Raw genomic sequence first — 14,162 nt, 5'->3', positions numbered from 1 at the left:
GAGTAGCCTCTAGTCCACATCTCCTACGGGAAATAGGATCAAGGTCTTGATCGTTAGATTAACCTAACCAATAGTTCACAAAACATGAACTCATGCAGATTTAATTTTGAATGCGAATGGTAGAATATTTCAGGAATAAATCCAGCTGGAAAAAAACTCGAAAAGTGTAGAAATCATTCTGAATGATAGAAGATAACACTACATACACACAAATATTAATATTGGATACTGGTACAACATAATTGTGAAAAATTTTTGTCCCGCTAGATTAGCCAAACGATACACTGTGCGGCGGTTCGATAAGGCTCGTGAAATTCAGCGAGTGGAGCTTCCGTACGCAGAGATTCCTCTCTCACGAGGTAAAATCCCTATCGTCATGGTCCCCCGGGATGACTGGCAAGTCTCGCGAGGATGTCAACGGGTCCCGTATAGGTCCGTCTCTGGGTTCGGTTTGAAAGGAGCAAGGCAGCGGGAAAAAGGACGAACGGACGGCAGAAGCGTCATGAGTCATCGTCCAGTCATTCTTAAACTGCCTTTTAATACCTCGACTTCGAAATCGCGGTGACACGAAAGGAGGTGAGAGGGCACGTACGCTGATTGTGACTACCTGCTCAGCTCGACGGTAACCGGGCAGTTTAATAGTCGGAGGCTCGAAGCTATTACTAAGCAGATTCCTTCGTGGACCTGCCTGGGTCTCGGTAATCGGTCAACAGTCATCGGTATGTCCTACTGTCCTGCCACTGCTGCTCTTGTAGATAACTCTTTTATTTCATATGGTATATATACTTTTATGTAGCTTTTGTATACTACTATACTACTATACTACTATACTACTATATTACTGTATTTCTACAATCTTCATAATTCCACATCAAACATAACGATGGAAAATAAATATGGCGGTGGGAGCTACTGCGCATGCTCGGAAAAGTGGCGCGACTTTCAAATCACATAAACGAATAATTTGTTCTTTCTTAAAACATTAACTGTTCGGGTAAATCTGTGAAGTGTTCCTGTATCAAACATTTCATAATTACACATAAAACATAACGGTGGAAAATAAATATGGCGGTGGGAGCTACTGCGCATGCTCGGAAAAGTGGCGCGAATTTCAAATCACGTAAACGAATAATTTGTTCTTTCTTAAAACATTAACTGTTCAGGTAAATTTATGAAGTGTTCCTGTATCAAACATTTCATAATTACACATCAAACATAACGGTGGAAAATAAATATGGCGGTGGGAGCTACTGCGCATGCTCGGAAAAGTGGCGCGAATTTCGAATCGCGTAAACGATTAATTAATTACTTCTAAGTGATTCTATATTACGAATGCAATATATTTTAAACTTCCATCTACGAATCCTGCAATTAGGAGTCACGAACGAAAATTCCGGAAACCCAAAAAGTCTAACAAAAAGAACCGTGACCCACATTACGTGGCCCAGAAGCTGACAATCGGGCCAATCTCGTCAATTTCACAGCCGCACCCTGTCCTTACCTCGCCGACTTTGTTTCAACCGGCCCCCAATTGCCCGCGGTCGTTTGTTTACCTATCGCAAGCGTGCGAAGCCTTCGGAAATCGTCGTTGCGTGTCTGAGAGTGAAATGGCGGGCTACCGGTCGCGTTTCCCGAAAATCCGATCGCCTACGTGGTACAGTTTCCCGGAATACGCGATCGCGTAATTGCTTGACGGATGTGGATACGAACGACAGACAGAGAAAACCTGTCCTCCCGTAATGATACACGACGATACGTTCAATTATAGTGCGGTGTATCGCGTGTCCGCGTTTAATGTGTCGCCGTGGAGAGGACCCACGAGGGGATGTGATTTGGTCCAACATAGTAGATGTATGTGATGGAATACTAGCTTTGGACTTTCTTTTGATAGTTTAGGTCTAGGTTTTAGATCTGGGTTCACGTGTCTGTAGGTACTAGTGTTCTCTAGGTTTACCTAGGTCCACATTTCTGTAGGAGTAACTGTTCTTTAGGGTTAGCTGTCATAGGTCCACATTTTTACAGGTCCGACTGTTCTCTAAGGCTACCTATTCTAGATCCACATTTTTACAGGTCCAACTGTACTTTAAGGCTACCTATCCTAGGACCACATTTTTACAGGTCCAACTGTTCTCTAGTCTACTTATCCTAGGTCCACATTTCTAGGTCTACATTCTCCATAGGTCCACCTTCTCTCTAGGTCTACCTGTTCCTAGGTCCACATTTCATCTAGGTCCACTTTTCCATAGATCCACCTTCACTTAGGTCTACATTCTCTATAGGACCACCTTCTCTCTAGGTCTACCTGTTCCTAGGTCCACCTTTCCATAGGTTCCCCTCTTCTCTAGGTCTTCCTGTTCCTAGGTCCACATTTCATCTAGGTCCACCTTTCTATAGGTTCACCTCTCCTCTAGGTCTACCTATTCCTAGGTCCACATTTCACCTAGGTCTACATTCTTCATAGGACCACCTTCTCTCTAGGTCTACCTGTTCCTAGGTCCACATTTCACTTAGGTCCACCTTTCCACAGGTTCACCTTTCCTCTAGGTCTACCTATTCCTAGGTCCACATTTCACATAGGTCTACATTCTCCATAGGACCACCTTCTCTCTAAGTCTACCTGTTCCTAGGTCCACATTTCATCTAGGTCCACCTTTCCATAGGTCCACCTCTCCTCTAGGTCTACCTATTCCTAGGTTCACATTTCACTTAGGTCTACATTCTCCATAGGTTTCCTCTTGGTCTACCTTTGCATATGTCCACATGTCACTTAGATCTACCTCCTCCCTATATCCTTTCCTCTGAACCTACCTTCTGCCCAGGTCCACCTTTTGCTCTATGTCTACCTCCTTCTAGGTTCACCATTATCTCTACCTTCTCCCTAGGTCTATCTTTTATTCCATGTCTACCTTCTCCCTAGGTCTATCTTTTATTCCATGTCTACCTTCTCCCTAGGTCCACCTTCTCAACATCCACCACGCCTTAACCCACACCATAACCTTTCATCTACCTTACATCTACCTTGTCTTCCAACAGGGAATACAAAGCACCCGAATAATCCTCACATACAATGAGTCACCTTCTATTGTCACGATGTATAGGCCTCAGCCCATATGAATCCTACATAAAAATATCTTCAGCCTTATATCAAAATCTTCATTCTAAGCTCATCTACTCCACTTTCAAAGTTAAAGTAAAATTAGCATACAAACCTGAGAGCCAGAAGCGGATAAGAATTTCATGTAAAAACCATAGCATCCCAAAAGAAAGTTTTTAAGTTTGAATAAGCATTCGGAAGAATGGACTCGTTGGCAGAGTTATGGGTAAATCGTACACCGTACGACACGCTAAAGAATTCGTGGGCCCGCATTAGAGAGTCACGGGTCTTCTGGTTCGAATAACTTCTACGGTGGCGCCTTGACGCATGAATAACTAACCTCTGACTCGCGGTGTGGGTGGCGTTGGGATTTTTTACACGACTGTTCGCCGGCATCGGGCCTGGAAACTGTGAGCCCAGTAGTAATTATTGCTCGGCCCCTCCTCCTTCTTCCCTTTTTTTTTCTCCTTCCGCTCCCTTTCTCCATCTCGTTCTGTGCTTTTTTTTATTCTCTTTTATCCGCATCTCGCACCCTCTTTCTCACCCTAGCGCCGAGCTCGTTTTAATTAAAGGGCGAGAACTAGCGCCACGGAAACGCGTCTGCATACGCTGATCTCTTCGGGAGATTTCTACCAATGGTTGATTAATACTTATTTCGCATTTAAATATATTGCATGGAGACTCTCTGTAACTGTCCACGCATGAATAATTCTTTACATGGCAATTTTTATTCAATTTCAAAGTTCATACTTCGTAATTTCATTTTATCAGACCATATTTGAAAATTGTTTTGCCTTTCCAGGGAATTATCGAACGTTCTTCCCAGAGAATTATCGAGCGTATCTCCCCAGAAAGATAAAAATAATAATTCAGTTAAATCGTCGTTTTATATTGAAATAGATCACTGCTTCTTGTAAGTGGTCCGCCATTTTGTAGAACAAATATGGTCCGCCATTTTGTAGAACAGATATAGTCAGCCATTTTGTATTAAGAACACCAACAAGCTTTATACGAAGTCTTTCAAATTTTCATAGAATAGCTACATTTAGTAAAACTTATCAGACCACGTTCGAAAATCCTTAATCCCTTCAGGGAATTATCGAACATTCTTTCCAGGGAATTATCAAACGTATCTTCCCAAAAAGATAAAAGTAATAATTCTAACTAGAACTCCACTTCTTCTAAAAGTCTGATCGTCATTTTATATTGGAATAAATCACTGCTTCGTGTAAGATGTCCGCCATTTTGTAGAACAAGTATGGTCAGCCATTTTGTATTAAAAACACTAACATACTTTATACGAAATCTTTCAAATTTTCATAGAATACCTTTTACATTTAATACTAAATCTGTTTTCAGACCAAATTCGAAAATCGTTTACCTCACCAGGAAATTATCGATCGTGTCCTCCCAGGAAATTATCGAACATGTCCTCCCAGGAAATTATCGAATGTGTCTCCCCAAGAAATTATCGAACGTGTCCTACCAGAGAATTATCGAATGTGTCTCCCCAGGAGATTATCGAACGTCCCCCAGGGAATTATCGAACCCCCCAAAAAGTGAATAATTCCACCTAAAAATCCGCTTCCCACGAAAGTCAAGTTTTCTTCCTCGCAGTCGAGAGCAGCTTTTTAATAAGCTACTCTATCGGGAACACCTGACAAGCTCTCGAGGGCGGATACGGTTGCGCGGGTATTGATTCACCGCGCACGTAGCCTTTGGAAAGTCGTTGCGTGGCTCGGTGTTGCTGTCAAATAAAAATGCTCGGGAGAAACGAGATGATTTATCGTATCCTCCGAGACGCGTCCGTGTCGGTAAGAAATCGCGTATAGGCCTGGCGGTCGTCGAAGCGGCCGGGGCGAAAGGGGCGGTGAAAAAAAGACGACTCGCCGAACGAGATTATCGACGGTGACTGTTCTCCCGTGAGTTTGTTGGAAATCGCTCGAGCCTCGGACTCGGCCGACGATTTCGCCAACTTTTATTTCTACGTGGAACGAATTATCCCGCCGTTTAGCTAGAAATCGCATCGGCGATGGACGACGCCGGGTCGTTAAGGGAACCGAGAGATCCCTCGCGAGCCGTACCGGACTCACCCTGATCTTTTTACGCGGACAGCCACCAATATAATCGAGTTTTGCAGCGGCCTCCATTATGGAACGATGAAAAATAAACGACCGGCTGTATGAGCGTGGTTAGCCGAGATAAACTAGATTTATTTTCACTGATCTAGGAATATAGCGATGTAGGAATCTGGAAATATAGGAATATAGGGATATAAGGATTTTAGGATGTAGGAATTTTAGGTTATACGGATTTTAGGATATAGGGATTTGGAAATCTAGGGTTTTGGAAATCTAAAGATTTGGGAATTTAGAGATTTGGAAATCTAGGGATTTGGGGATTTAGAGATTTGGGACCCTAGGGATTTGGAAATCTAGGGATTTGAGGATTTAGAGATCTGGAAATCTAGGGATTTGTGACCCTAGGGGTTTGGAAATCTAGGGATTTGGGAATTTAGAGATTTGGAAATCTAGGGATTTGGGACCCTAGGGATTTGGGGATTTAGAGATTTGGGACCCTAGGGATTTGGGGATTTAGAGATCTGAAAATCTAGGGGTTTGTGACCCTAGGGGTTTGGAAATCTAGGGATTTGGGAATTTAGAGCTTTGGAAATCTAGGAATTTGGAACCCTAGGGATTTGGGAATTTAGAGATTTGGAAATCTAGGGATTTGGGACCCTAGGGATTTGGAAATCTAGGGATTTGGGAATTTAGAAATTTGTGAATCTAGGGATTTGTGAATTTGGAGATTTGGGAATCTAGGGATTTTGAACCCTAGGGATTTAGGAATTTAGAGATTTGGGAATTTAGGTATTTGGAAATCTAGAGATTTGGGAATTTAGAGAGTTGGGAATCTAGAAATATGGGGATATGGGGATCTATGGTTATGGGGATCTAGGGATATGAGAATCTAGGGATATTGGTATCTTGGGATATAACGATCTAGGGATATAAAGATCTAGGAATATTGGAATCTAGGGATATAGACACCTAGTAATATAGGAATCTAGGGTCATAGTGAAATATAAAAATTTACAAATCCCAAAAACCAAAAATTGAAAAAAATAAAAATTTCAAATTTTCCTACTCCCAAACCCCTCAATTAAAAAATGTGTAATTCCACAAATGAAGAATATAATAAAAATTTTGTTAATTCCTGAGAAATATAGGGAACGCTTAGAAGGAGATAATTTATGCAGTGAAAAAAGATCCGTGGAACTCGCGAATCAATTTCCAACCCTTTCAACATTTCCCAGAATCGAAACATCGAATGTAAAACGACAGCAGTCGCGTCTAGGGGTGTTGTCGGACGCCCAACAAAACTAAATCGATCGTGCAGAAGGGACGAATTAAATAAGCAGTAAACTGTATCGTAAAAGGCCGACAGATACGTAGGCAAAAAATCGGTCGCGCACGCACATCGTTAAAACTTTTATTACTCGACCGGATGCATTTTAATTATTAGTCTCGATGAAACCCTACGACGATCTAGCCTCGTCCGAAAGGGACACCGATGGACGCGAGTTTCAATTGCGTCGTAAACGGTACGGGAAACAAAAAGAAAACGGTGCTTTTCTTCCTTCGGCGGCCATTTTTGATCGAGGCGCACCGAACCGACTATGCGGAACGTTCACTGGGTTTCAGAAAAATTATATCAAAATGAATGTACTAAATGTTTTGTAATAATTGTTTTGCTGTTTTGTATGTTCTTTTTGGATGACTGAAGTGGACAGGCACGTATGTGCACATATGTTCATTACACATGTATAAATATACATATATGTATACACACATACATGCTTATTTTGTATGCAACATATGAATACACACATGCTTGCTGACATATGTATTGTAACATATGAATAGACACATACATACTTACATATGTACGTAACATATGAATATGCACATACATGCTTGCATATGTATGTAACATATGAATACACACATATATAATTACATACGTACGTCACATATGAAAGCACAGATAAATGTTTACACATGTATGTATGTAACATATGTATGTGACACACATACTTAATGTACACATATGTACATACACTTTATTAACATATGCATACGTATATACATGTGCAGACATGTAATTGTATTACATATTACATAGACATGTACAAAGGCACAAAGTCACACACATGTGTATATGTGTTTTCTACAATATGAACATATGTAGATATAAGTATGCATACATATACATATGTGTATATGAATATGTGTACATATATGAATGCATACATGTATACATACATACTTACACACATATGTATGCACTTATTTAACAACATACATACATGTGACATTTAATGACATATACATATGTGACATATAATGACATACGCATATGTGACATATGATAATGTACACACATGTGACATATAATAGCATACACGCATATGACAATTAATGTATACATACATGTATGTATTATTCACTGATATAATACATAAAGCGTAAGATAATAAAATTTTCAGGTTTTACCCAATAAATCTGTAGCAAGAGTAAAAAATATAGGGTACAAGTGGCACAGTAGGAAGAATGGAAATAAGAAAGGGAACGAAGTGGAAGAAAATGGTATTTATCACGGGCTCACAGTGTATCCGGCGAGGAATGTAAATTCTGCACGAGCAGCAGACTCCTGGGTCTGGAATCCCGTGCAAGTGTAACGGCGAGGACAACACCACATATGGTTTCGTATGTGGCATGAATGGGTTCGTGGCGCTAGCGGGCTTTTTGCGAACACGAAAGAAGCAGAGCTATTTATCAGTGGCCCTGCTCCGCGCATACTAAGCGACCCTTTAATCAGCCCGCGATTTTTCCAGCCTTGAACGCGGAGAGCAAGGAAACCCGCTCGTGGAAACGTTCGCCGGGTTTATGGGCTACGCAAGAAATCCACGGATTATCGTTTAAACGTCTTCATTGAAAATCAACCTCTTTTTTATTTGTTCTTTCTTTGCAATCATACTGGTTGCCATTTTCAAAACCCGTAACGTCGCTTATTTATTCGATGAATGCGGTGTGTGATATAAATTTATATGTAATATAAGGAGTGATTATTGTATTCAACGCATGGCAATATAGGGCGAGACAATTTGGCGCGTGGAAACTTAATGTATGACAATTTTACTAGTGGCAATATAACGCGAGGCAATTCGCAGCATGAAAGTACAATAAGTGGGAATTCTATTTGTGGCAATATAGCACGAGGAAACTCCACGCATGGAAATTTAATACGTAGCGATTCCACACGTGGCGATATAACGCGAGGAAATTCCATGCGTAAAAATTCAATAGCTGACGATTCCACACGTGGCGATATAACGCGAGGGAATTCCATGCGCGAAAATTCAACGCGCGTAGCAATTCCACGCGTGGCAATATAACGCGAGGAAATTCTACGCGTGAAAATTCAATGCGTGACGATTTCACAAGTGGCGATATAACGCGAGGGAATTCCACATGCGAAAATTCAACGCGCGTAGCAATTCCACGCGTGGCAATATAACGCGAGGAAATTCTACGCGTGAAAATTCAATGCGTGACGATTTCACACGTGGCGATATAACGCGAGGGAATTCCACATGCGAAAATTCAACGCGCGTAGCAATTCCACGCGTGGCAATATAACGCGAGGAAATTCTACGCGTGAAAATTCAATACGTGACGATTCCACACGCGGCAATATAACGCGAGGAAATTCCATGCGTGAAAATTCAACGCACGTAGCAATTCCACGCGTGGCAATATAACGCGAGGAATTTTCACGCATGGAAATTCAACGCGCGCAGTAATTCTACACTTGGCGATATAACGCGAGGGAATTCCAAGCGTAGAAATTCAACGAATGACTATTCTACACGTGGCAATATAGCGCGAGGCAATTCAATGCGTAGAAATTCAATAAATGACTATCCCACACTATGCGATATAACGCGAAGAAGTTCCAAGCGTAGAAATTCAAGAAATGTCTATACCACACGTGGCAATATAACGCGAGGAAATATAAATTTAAAAAATATCTACAATTATAAACATGTAATACTAGAAATTAAACAATTACAAAATTTTTCAATTGGAAATAATGAAAATTTGAAAATAATAAAGTTTCCGAATCATAACTACAGAAAATTTGAAAGTGAATTTCTGAGTTGTAAACTTATTAGAAAATCAAATAAGTTAGAGCTCAAAAAAACAGCAATAAATATGTAACAACAAACGAACAAACCGAAGAGTTATCAATTTCGACGCGTGTTTTTTACAGCCGGGAAAATGGAAACACAAGCGAATGGCGATCTTTAACCTCGGTCGCGCTTATCTTGAGCGTTTTACTCGTTTACCCCGGCTTCGAGGCTAGAACTCGAATGGGACGGCATCCCGTGGCGACGCCATAACGACGATGATAAAGATGAGGTTGATACTCGCGGTTAAACCGAGAATCAAGACAGCTAGGAACGCGGACTTTCCGGCGTTGCGTGAGATTTTTATCTGCTCTGTTACGGCTCTGTCCACGGCCGGGACCTTGTGAGAAATTTGGTAAGTCGTGTGAAAATCTCGTCGCAACATCGATATTCTAATAAACAATAAAACCTACCTTCATTCCGATGCCTATCTCTTCATCTCACATTCAGGTTTTCCTTCAGAGACAATCTTTTTAAACGTATCAAAAAATATTTCATTTCTTTATTTATTTCTTTCACATATTTTCCTATTACAGCTCTAATTCAATAATTTATAAAATACAGTAATATTCACATATGACATTGGATTTAAAGAGCTCCAACGTAGCTGTAGATCTGCAGCGGGGCAATGATTAAAGGTTGATGATATCGAAAGGCGATAAAATTGTATACTTAATCGGCGGATAGTATGGGAGTATGCGGTCATTCAGCAGCGGTCGATCGTGATAAGAAAAAAATCATCGAGCCGGTTCGGGGAGAAAATTCGAAGCTGACGGTCTGCCACGATACGTAGACAGGGACATTACCATAAAGCCGAGAATTTTACGAGAATTATGTCCGACGTCCGAATCGCGGGTAGCGCCGCGGGATACCCCATGGCGTTCTCTGTCGTTATCAAAATTCCGTCACAATGGCCACACATCAACTCCCAGCACGTCTTGGCCTACGCCTCTCGCACCCTTCCGAACCCTTCTACAGTGTGTCTCCTTTCTCATTATTCAATCACCTTCATTTCATTCATATACACATATGTGTATTATGTACGCATTTCTATTACACACATGTGTAATGCATGTATATGTATACACGTATGTGTACCATGTATGTATATGTATAATACACATATGTGCATAATGTAAGGATATGTATAATACACATATGTGTATAATGTATGTATATGTATAATACACATATGTGTATAATGTATGTATATGTATAATACACATATGTGTATAATGTATGTATATGTATAATACACATAAGTGTATAATGTATGTACATGTATAATACACATATGTGCATAATGTAAGCATATGTATAATACACATATGTGTATAATGTAAGCATATGTATAATACACATATGTGTATAATGTATGTATATGTATAATACACATATGTGTATAATGTAAGCATATGTATAATACACATATGTGTATAATGTATGCATATGTATAATACACATATGTGCATAATGTAAGCATATGTATAATACACATATGTGTATAATGTATGTATATGTATAATACACACATGTGTTCCATGTATGTATATGTATAATACACACATGTGTTCCATATATGTATATGTATAATACACACGTGTGTACCATATATGTATACGTATAATGCACACATGTGTACCATGTATGTATACGTATAATACACATATGTATACACATATGCAATACACATATGTAATCCACATATGTACATAATACATATAATATAATATTATATTAAGAATTCACAGAAACTATTAGAAATTTAAAAATCAGTATAGAAATGAAATAAAAGAGTAAAATAGTAAATCACCCGTTATATGAAAGAAAGCTCACACAAGGGGCAAGCGTTCAGGTAGCAAAACCGGCGTGGCTGCTGCGTTTTGTCGTCCTTCGTGAGTCGTCCTCGTTCTCCTCCTCGTCATCGTCTTCCCCCCTCCCCTCCTTTTCTCCTCCCGTTGTCTTCCACAAAGTGAACCCGTCAGCGAATCGTACGTCGAATAACCATAAAGTCGTCGCTTTATGCTGGAATCGTATTCCAACGTGGACGCTCCGGGATTAAAGTCGTCGGTCCTTTAATCGTGCCGAAGGATATGACGCTCCGGAACCATTCTGACTCCGCGATTATGCGCCAGGACCTGCCAGTGGAACGTAAACACGATGGAAAAACGGTACGACGAATACGGAAGGGTTTCTTGTGTGGGCAATTAAAACTTTCCTCGGGATATTTGTATCCTTGAAACTGTCGAGAATGGGCTGAGCATGTCGAGAACCGAATAGTTCTCGAAAAACGTCTTGTGGGAACGACTAACGTTTCGGTACTTTGAAACGCGAGAGTCGTGGTTGACATCGCGAGAATCGCTTCGGAAATGCTATTTGGGATCAGGTCGTGAGCTGAAACCGCGTGGAAACGATTAATACCGATCGCTACCGAATCAGTTTGAACCATGCATCGAAGAGCCCAGATTGGGCTGGAAGACATGGAAAAGTGATTTTGCAACTGCATCACACTGCGAAAACGGTTGAACATCGTTTCTGCACTTGGTACTCCGCCATACTTAGCCCTTCTACCTCTTGACATGGCTCGGGGAACACAACAGTTCGGATGAAGAATTAAGAACTATAGTCTGTCCACATGTGTGGTCACGTATGTCCAAGTAGGTCCACATGTGGAAGTCCGAGATGGGCGAATCTTGAAAAGTCCACATCACTGCAAAATCCTTAGCCTCCATCACATCATATAGTGTCCACATGTGTGTCCACGTATGTCCAAGTATGTCCACATGTGGAAGTCTAATAAGATCTTGAAAAGTCCACATCATTATAAAATCCTTAGACACGTGGTACATGAGATTTGTTATTCGACACGAATTCGATTGGTCGCTTTAAAATCGTTTCACCCGTCGCAGAAATAACACAGCCAGAAATAGTTGCACGAGACAAGATATTGTTTGGCTAGACACCCGAAACGAGGCTCGTGGCGATACTTCAGAAATGCCGCTTCTCAGCTTGGCTCGCGTCAACTTTCCGCCACACATCCTCGTTTGTCCTCTTTGATGACATGCCGAACGGGGTGGTACTGTTTATCCAAGTCGAGATGTTCATCCCTCATGTTATTTCACACCTTTAACCACGTTACGTCACTTAAGGAAAGAGAAATAGTTGGTAAATAATTTATGCGATATATGAGGAGGATGTGTGTGAAATTTTGTTTATGAGGTGGATTGTATATGTGGTAAGTTTGATAAGAATTTTATGAAGATTGATAGGTTAAAAGTTAAGTTAAAAGGATTTATGCAATATATGGAAAGGATGTTTGATGATGTGTGATATTTAGTTTATGATGTCAATTAAATTGTATACATCACAAGTTTGATAAGAATATAATTTTATGAAGATTAATAGATTAAGTTAAGTTAAGAGAATTTATGCAATATATGGAAAAGATGTTTGATGATGTGTGATGTTTAGTTTATGATGTCAATTAAGTTGTATACATCACAAGTTTGATAAGAATATAATTTTATGAAGATTAACAGGTTAAATTAAGTTAAAAGAATTTATGCAATATATGGAGAGGATGTTTTAATGATGTGTGATATTTAGTTTATGATGTCAATTAAGTTGTATACATCACAAGTTTGATAAGAATATAATTTTATGAAGATTAATAGGTTAAGCTAAGTTAAGAGAATTTATGCAATATATGGAAAGGATGTTTGATGATGTGTGATGTTTAGTTTATGATGTCAATTAAGTTGTATACATCACAAGTTTGATAAGAATATAATTTTATGAAGATTAACAGGTTAAGTTAGAAAAATTTATGCAATATATGGAAAAGATGTCAAACATACAATCAAATATCAAAAAACATCAATGACTCAGATTTCTCAAAATATTACCAAAATCGTGGACACGTTTTCCACCAGAAATGTCCGCACGAAAAGGGTTCAAATTGCCGGTCGTTACTTTGTTCAAGGGTCAGCTAGGTAATAAACGAGATGCTCGCATAAATAACGAAGCAACGGGCTCAACAAGGCGGAAACACTGTTGCGGATCACACTTCGCGGAACGGCTCGATTCCCCGCGAGTGCCATAACTCACTTTATCATCGAGCCTCTTAATGAGTCCTCGCGTTTATTCCCTTTTCGTCATTCTTTTCTCTCTTTTTTTCCCTCTCTCCGCGAAGATTTTCACGTGGCATAATAGGATGCTAGCCGACGCAACGTGGTTATGGTCTACATCCTCTTTCTTCTCGCACACATATCACGTATCTTAGAATACATGTGATCACATATCCTAGAATACATGTGACCACATATCCCAAAATACGTGTGATCACATATCCCAGAAGTCATCTTGGTTTTAGTTAAAATATCTGACCAAATAAGGCTACTCTCAACCTTGATAAGTCATCTCATCTATCCAAAAATCTCATCGAATAAATCTCGTCAGTCCCGTAGCTCATTCTAAGCTACCTCCTAGACCTACTCCTCCATCATACAAAATTCCATCACACAAAAGTACTAAAACAAATAAAGTACCCAGTAAATAATAAAAAATGCGAAGATCATCGAAAAGTTCGAAATGAAAGTATCAGAATATCCGTGCATGAAGGCCCACAAGGTATCCGAAGATAAATCACGGCGGATTTCAGCAGGTCCAAAGGTGGATGAGCGTCGGAGAAACATGTCTGGCGGATCCCGAAGCAGGTGGTACTGGGACGATGTCGGTCGAGATATCGCGTCGCGAACACGCATCGTCCGACACGAAACCCGCAGGGAACTATGGTTCTCTTCTAGAGTGTGAGAT

This window comes from Megachile rotundata, chromosome 11 (genome assembly GCF_050947335.1).
Source record: "Megachile rotundata isolate GNS110a chromosome 11, iyMegRotu1, whole genome shotgun sequence".
Classification (NCBI taxonomy): domain Eukaryota; kingdom Metazoa; phylum Arthropoda; class Insecta; order Hymenoptera; family Megachilidae; genus Megachile; species Megachile rotundata.
Note: the sequence above shows the minus strand (reverse complement) of the source record.